Here is an 8,362-nt window from a genome sequence, read left to right as displayed (position 1 = left end):
CATCGAAACCAGGCAAAGCACATTGAGGCCACCCATTGGCACAATAAATGTCATTCTCGCTGTATTAGGAAGGACCGGTTCCAATCCTTTCAGAGTAATGTCAGTGGGCAGGCTTCCGGCTGAAGTTGACGACATGGAATCCAAGAGGGCTAGAGGGATGGCCACACCCTTAATCAGATTCTCGGATGAGGACAAACTGGGAATCCTTTAACCCCATGACGACGCCCTAATCGTCACGCTCAGAATTGGGGGTTACGACGTGAAGAGGGTGCTAGTTGACCAAGGTAACGCCGTGGAAGTAATGTATCCCGACTTGTATAAGGGATTGAACCTGAAGTCAGAGGACCTATCTGCATACGACTCTCCTTTGGTCAATTTTGAAGAAAAAACCGTCACCCCAAAAGGCATGATTAGGCTGCCTATACAAACAGACTCGGACATGGTAGAGGTGGACTTCATTGTGGTAGATGCATACTCCCCCTACACTGCCATCGTGGCCTGACCATGGCTTCATGCACTAGGGGCTGTGTCATCAACCTTACACCAAAAAGTGAAGTATCCGTCAGGAGGACAAGTGAAAGAAGTAATAAGGAACCAGGCGATGGCCCGGCAATGCATAGTGTCAGCAATCTCACGACGACTGAATAATAAGCCCTCCACCTCAGCCGAGAACGACTTATAGCAATTAACGACCCCAGTCCCAGCCTCGGGTAGTGGAGGACCAACCATGGAGGCAAGTTGCGAGGATCTGGAGAAAGTACTTGTCGGATCAGACCCAGAGAGGTTTTTTCAGGTCGGCTCAAAATTACCGCCCCAAGAAAAGGTGATACTAATTGATTTTCTTAGAAGAATGGGGACGTGTTTGCCTGGGACTCCTACGAGGCCCCTGGGGTTGACCCAGATTTCATCTGTCATCACCTTAATGTTAGCCCGACCGTAACGCCTAAGAAGCAGTCTCCTCGGCGAGCATCGAAAGAGCACGCGGACGCCGTGAGAGAGGAGGTCACAAAATTGAAGAAAGCGGGGGCTATCAAGGAGGTATTCTACCCCGAATGGTTGGCCGATACAGTCATGGTAAAAAAAAAGAGTGGGAAATAGCGGGTCTACGTAGACTTCATGGACCTAAATAAGGCATGCCCGAAGGATCCCTTCCCCATGCTGCGGATAGACCGATTGGTGGATTCGACCGTCAGACACCCTCGAATGAGTTTTTTGGACGCCTTTCAAGGCTACCATCAAATACCCCTAGCTGCTGAGGACTAAGAAAAAATGGCTTTTGTCACCCCTGTAGGAAATTATCATTATAAAGTGATGGCTTTTGTCACCCCTGTAGGAAATTATCATTATAAAGTGATGCCTTTTGGCTTAAAGAATGCCGGGTCAACCTACCAAAGGATGATGACCAGAATGTTTGAGTAGCAGATGGGTAAGAGCATTGAAGTTTATATAGACGACATGGTAGTAAAAAGCAAATTAGTGCCCAACCACGTTAGAGACCTCGGCGATATCTTTCGAATTCTGAGAAAGTACAGGCTGCGCCTAAACACGTCCAAGTGTTCATTTGGGGTGGGATCAGGAAAATTCTTAGGTTACATGGTGACCCACAGAGGCATCGAAGTTAGCCTTGACCAAATTAGAGTTATACATAGCCTGCAGCCTCCTCGGAATCCCAAAGAGGTCCAAAAGCTCACTGGCATGATTGCCGCTTTAAGCCGTTTCATTTCCCACTCAGCGGACAGATGCATGCCTTTCTTCCTCCTATTAAACAAGTGGAAAGGTTTCGAGTGGATTGAAGAGTGTGCATTAGCTTTCCAGCAGCTTAAGGAATACCTCACTCGGCTACCAATTATGTCCAGTCCTAAGGCCGACGAGATGCTATTTGCCTACATTGTTGTAACTTCTCATGTAGTGAGTTTAGTACTAATCTGAGAAGACAATGGCACGCAACGGCCCGTCTACTACGTAAGCAAATCGCTGCACGAGGCAGAGATCCGTTATCTCCCCCTTGAAAAGGCTGTCTTGGCAATCGTACAGGCCACGCGAAAGCTCCCCCACTATTTCCAGGCACATACTGTTGTTGTACTAACCCAACTTCGGCTGAGATCCATACTCTGGAGTGCTGACTACATGGGTAGAATAGCAAAATAGGGAACGATTCTAGGCGCCTTCGACATTAGGTACATGCCTCGCACCGCTGTGAAGGGTCAGGTCCTCGCGGATCTAATAGCTGAATTTGCAGAGCCCACACCAGAAGGAAGGGGAGGGACACTAAGCCCTGACGGGAAACTGATCAGCGCAATCTCTCAACAAGAGCCAAGTTGGTGGAAAGCACACATCGACAGCGTGGTCGACCAAAGGGGCTCAGGGGTGGGGCTCGTTTTGGTCTCCCCCGAAGGGATCACCATCGAAAAATCGTTGAGACTTGGTTTCACGACCATGAATAACAAAGCAGAGTATGAAGCACTATTGGAAGGAATGTCAATGATCCAGAAACTGGGTGGAAAGTCCGTGAACATGTTCTCGAATTCAAGACTCGTTGTGGGACAAGTAAATGGAGAATTGGAGGCGAGGGATGAAAGAATGCAAGAGTACCTAGTCCAAGTCAAGGGCCTGCAGACCTATTTCTATCACTTCAATCTGGTGCACGTGTCCAGGAGCGAGAATACCCATGCTGATTCTCTTGAAACGCTCGCCACCTCCTCGGCTCAGCCACTTCCTGGGGTTATTCTCGTAGAAGATCTCTACCGGCCAACGACCGCGAGGACCAACCCAGTACGGGTCCACAATGTCAGGGCTGGACCTAACTGGATGGACCCTCTAGTACTATTCTTAAAGCACGACACCTTACTAGAGGATAAAAATGAGGCCGACAAGATTAGAAGAAAAGCTTCTCGATTCTGGTTATCCGAGGACTCTAAACTGTACAGACGCTCATTCTCAGGACCATACTTGCTGTGCGTGCACCCAGATGCCACTGAACTCATCTTGGAGGAATTACATGAAGGAATTTGCGAAAGTCATACTGGGGGTAGGTCTCTGTCCCATAGGGCCATAACGCAAGGTTATTGGTGGCCGAGCATGCAGAAAGAGGCGCAGGAATTTGTAAAGAAGTGCGACCAGTGCCAAAGGTTCAGCCTGAATATACATCAGTCAGGCGAAACCCTTAACCCGCTGTCCAGCCCTTGGCCATTCGCACAGTGGGGCCTAGACATCTTAGGACCATTCCCTAAAGCAGCAGGGAACAAAAGATTTCTTCTTGTTGGCACGGATTATTTCACAAAATGGGTTGAAGTTGAGCCGCTAGCAAACATTAGAGACGTTGATGCCAAGAAATTTGTTTGGAAAAATATCGTTACTAGATTTGGAATTCCTCACACCCTGATCTCAGACAACGGTCTCCAATTTGATAGTAAAGCTTTCAGAAGATATTGTAACGAGTTGGGAATTGCCAATAGATACTCCACACCGGCTTACCCGCAAGGTAATGGGCAGGTTAAAGCTATCAACAAAACCATCGTAAATGGGTTGAAGATGAGGTTAGACGATGCGAAGGGAAGGTGGGTAGAAGAGTTGCCCCATGTCTTGTGGACGTATCGTACCACACCTCGCAGGTCTACATGGGAAACCCCCTTTTCGATGACTTATGGGGTCAAGACTGTAATTCCTCTGGAGATAAACTTCCTAACACAGAGGACCACCGCATTCTGCCCCAGTGCCAACAACGGACTTTTGGAAAAGAGCTTGGACCTCATCGAGGAAAGAAGGGAGAGCGCAATCGTTCAGCTTGCCTACAATCAGCAAAAGCTCAAGCAGGGTTACGATGCCAAGGTGAAGCTAAGGCCCTTGGCACCCGGGGATCTGGTATTGAGGAAGGTCCTGGGCACTACGAGAAATCCTGCGTGGAGAAAACTCGGACCAAATTGGGAAAACCCATATCGTATCACCTTCATAGTCGACATAGGGGCCTACTTTTTAGAAGATTTGGATGAACGTGTAGTACCCCGTCTTTGGAATGTAAATAATCTGAAAAGGTACTATTATTAATGAAAGACGTAATTCTTAGTGCCACACAACTGTGCAATGAAGTGTTAAACAGAAACCAATTCTTGTCTGGCTCCTCGGACCATAACCTTGGGGGAAATTAACTATGATGCAATTCCAACTAAGTGTTAAACAGAATCCAATTCCTGCCTGGCTCCTCGGACCACAGCCTTGGGGGAAATTAAATAGGATGCAATTCCAACTAAGTGTTAAACAGAACCCAATTCCTGTCTGGCTCTTTGGACCACAGGCTTGGGGGAAATTAACTGGGATGCAATTCCAACTAAGTGTTAAACAGAACCCAATTCTTGCCTAGCTCCTCGGACCACAGCCTTGGGGGAAATTAACTAGGATGCAATTCCAACTAAGTGTTAAACAGAACCTAATTCCTGCCTGGCTCCTTGGACCACAGGCTTGGAGGAAATTAACTAGGATGCAATTCCAACTAAGTGTTAAACAGAACCCAAGTCCTGCCTGGCTCCTCGGACCACGAGCTTGGGGGAAATTAACTACCATGCAATTTTCTCTAAGTGTTAATTCATGCTTGACCACATTGTTTAAAACACGAATAACTTTTGGTTCTCCACAGTTAGTAGAATAACGGAAACTCATTAATAGTGAAAACAGAAAAGAAAGCAGAACAACAAAATTCAAAGGAAAATGACATCATTCATTGAAGTCCAAAAGCGTTCTTTTACAAGCTTTAACAGAACAAAATGTAAAAGATAAAAAAGGCAGTTATAAATAAAATCCTACACTAATTTCCTAAGGCCTGGTCCTGAGTAGAACTTTTTGCAGGGGCTGGTGGCTCAGGCTGATCAACTGTAGTCTTGGGCTCTAGAATAGCCTCCTGGGCTTGCGCGACAACATCCCTAATTATGAGAGTGTCCTCGGGCGACTTGTCCTTGGCAACCGGAGGCACTTCCTCAGCTTCAGGTATAGGGGAATTCGAGGTTGTGGCCTTCGTAGGGAGGGGCTCTTCAGGAGGAATCTCACGAATATCTTCTGAGAAGAAGATATTCTCAACTTTCCTGAGATCGGAGTCTGCCGGAACTACCGCTCCATCCAAGGCCACCCCCCAAGATACAGTAATGTAATCCCTACATACTGTAGCCACCTCCTCGGTCAGCCTAGATTCGGTGTCTGTTACCCCAGGTTCATATGAGGTTACCATCGCAGCCTCGGCCGCCTCTCTGGCCACGCGAGTGTAAACACCCAATTTTATAACTTGCATTTAACCAACCGGTAGATCTTTAGATTTGTGATACAAAACAAATCTTGATGTTCTAACGATCATAATGGTATGTCATGGGTTTTGATCGGACTACCTGATCAAAAGTTATCATACAAGCAATTTTCAATGATCATGGCTTGCCTACACGATGGGCCTGATCGCGTCCTATTCTAAACACTTAATTTTGATTGGTTCTCACAAGAATTAATTTAAAATTAATCAAGTGTGATTTTTGATTGGGTTTCATTTTATTTCATTTTTTTTAAAAAAAGAAAATAATAAAAAATGTTTTTCTTTATGGCATCTTATCTGCTCTTTTGAAAAAATTCCGGAGATATGATCCATGAAAAATTCAAAAAAAAAAAGAAAAGAAAAAATTCAAAAAAAAAACGTCATTATCTTCAGCTGTAACTTGAATCACATTTTTGGTCAGAAAAACGTTGAAATTTGAATTTCTCTATTTCTATAAAAGTTGTAGAGAATTAAATTTCCTTTCAAAAAACATCAATCCCGAATCAATTGGAATTTTGATCAGCAAGCTATGGCCAAAATACGAAACAGGTGCAGAAGACAACATAAATTCAGCATTATCTTCAATTTTCTCTCAAAATTCCAAATGAGTTCAACGTCAAATCTGTTCAAGCCTATCTAATAGACTTATCCTTTCCCTTTACTTCAGAAGAAATATTTTTGAAAAATAAATTGGGTAAAGAAACAGATTCAGCCTATGAAAAAATTCAAAAATGCTCAAAATACGTTACTATTTTCAGCAGCAATTTGAAACACATTTTTGGCATGGATAACATTGAAATTTGGCTTTCTCTATTTCTGAAAAAGTTGTAGATAATTGAATTTTCTTTCAAAAAACACCTATATTGAATCAATTGGAATTTTGAGCGGAAAATTGGAGCCAAAATACGAAGCAGGTGCAGCATCATTTCAAAATTTGAATGGGGATCAGCCCCAAATCCGTCCCCAGCTCATTTAAACAGGTTATCTCTTCCCTTAGCTTTAGAAGAAAGCTAAGAACTTAGCTTTAAAGCTAAGTCATCCCTTCCCCTATAAATAGAGAAGACCTCTTCCATTCTCTGTACCCCGAATTCCCTCTAGAGAGCTAGTGAGAAAGCAGAAAAAAAAGCTATTGAGCAACCATTGTTCTTACTTTGGTTGTAGTTGAGTACTTCCTTGCTTTCTCCCTAGCCCTTTAGGTGATCATTTCCCCTTTTAATTTAGGTTGGTAAGTAGTTAACTTTTTTTTAATTCTTTATACATGCTAGAATAAATGCTTACAAATCATTATTCACTTCTTTTATGCTATGCTTGGATGAACATGCCTATGTCTTATTGGTTTTCTCTTACATGCTTAGATGAACACTTCTAGGCCAATACACAATTTTCTTTTGAATGCTTAGATGAGCACTTCTAGGCTAAAACACAATTTTCTCTTTAATACTTAGATGAACATGTCTAGGTAGTTGTTTTACATTTTTAAATGCTTGAACAAACATGTCAAAGTATTTTGATTTTGCCTAGATAAACATGTCTAGGGTTTTTCTTTTACTTCTCTTCATAATTGCTTGGATGATCAAATATGCATAAAGGTTTTATTTTTATTTGCTTCTCTTTGCAATTATGTTGATGACAAATAACATGACAATTTTGTTTTCCCTCACATGCTTAGATGAACATGTCTAGGCTAGGAATTCTTTATTTATATTGATCTCTTGGATGAACATGCCATTACCTTCATTTTTGTTATCTAACAAGTTTTATTTTATTTTTTATTTTTTCTCTTTATGTCAAATTCCCCTAACATATATTTATTTACACTTCCTGCAAATCACATGTTTATATGACATATTCTTTGTATTTGTTTGACATGACATGACATTGGCCACCTTAACCTAGGAGACCGGTTTTACCGGGCGAGATGGGTGCTTAATCCCTTCCCATCTCGTAAATTAGCCTCCGAACCAAGATCAAGGGTTCTAGACAATTTTTTGTATATACAATTTTACCTTTTTTAGAATGTAACTAGGAAATAAAGCAATGTAATTTATTTTTCTTAGATTGTACCTAGGACAAAAAGCATTGTAAATTTTTGTTACAAAATTTGATGTAAATTGTCATATACATTAATACAACAGAAGTATTTTTCATTAAAGGTTTTCTTGTTTTTCCTTTTTAAATTAAATAAGTGGCGACTCCATGTAAAACCCTCGATCTAGGGGGGAGCACATTTTACAGTGGCGACTCCACTGGGGATGTTGAAGGCTAGACTCCAGTTTAGGTTATGGTGGCCAACCATGTCATTTGTTTGTTTATTGCTTTTAATACTATGTCATATTTGTTTACCATAACATCATTTGCATGATTGGAATTGTATATGAATTGTGTATGTTGCCCGGAAACCACGGTAATTGTAGCCATGGATCGCGGTCCTCCTGGATTCGTGTACCCAGTGGTGAACCTACCACCCCATCGCCTAAGACTCGCTTGATCTTTCTTGCGTTTCGTAAAGGACAAACTCTACCGTTTGGACCAACGCGGCGTTCATACGTCACAAGTTGGGAGGTACAACGTCCTAGCTTTTGGGGAACCTATTAGCCTACCTTTTACCTTCATGTAAGAAGCCATAGAACTAATCTTTAGGTCAATCCCATAAAATACATTGCATCCCATGAATGTGTTTGGCCGTTGTTTGATCCATGATGTGCCTTAGTCCAATGCTTAGGCCCATCATAATTGTTTAAGATTTCTTTAAAAAAAAAAAAAAAATCTAACTTATGCATTTTGGTTGAGACCAAAGAATCTCAATCAGGGTTCAAGCCCACCAAGTTCAAAGCATATCTAAAAGCTCAAGATCATCAAGCTTAAAGACATCAAGATTAAAGCCACCAATCTTAAAGTGCAAGGCCTTAGCAAACATCAAAACCGAGGCTTCCAATTAAGAAATGGCCAACAACCAAGAAGATCGACACATGAATGATCACAGGGAACAACCGCCTCTCACCACTCAAGATTTACTCAACACTTTGGTAGCAGGTCAAGCCCAACTCCAAAAGGACATCCAAGCATTGATCCAAC

The sequence above is a fragment of the Quercus lobata genome, chromosome 3, assembly GCF_001633185.2.
Source record: "Quercus lobata isolate SW786 chromosome 3, ValleyOak3.0 Primary Assembly, whole genome shotgun sequence".
Classification (NCBI taxonomy): domain Eukaryota; kingdom Viridiplantae; phylum Streptophyta; class Magnoliopsida; order Fagales; family Fagaceae; genus Quercus; species Quercus lobata.
Note: the sequence above shows the minus strand (reverse complement) of the source record.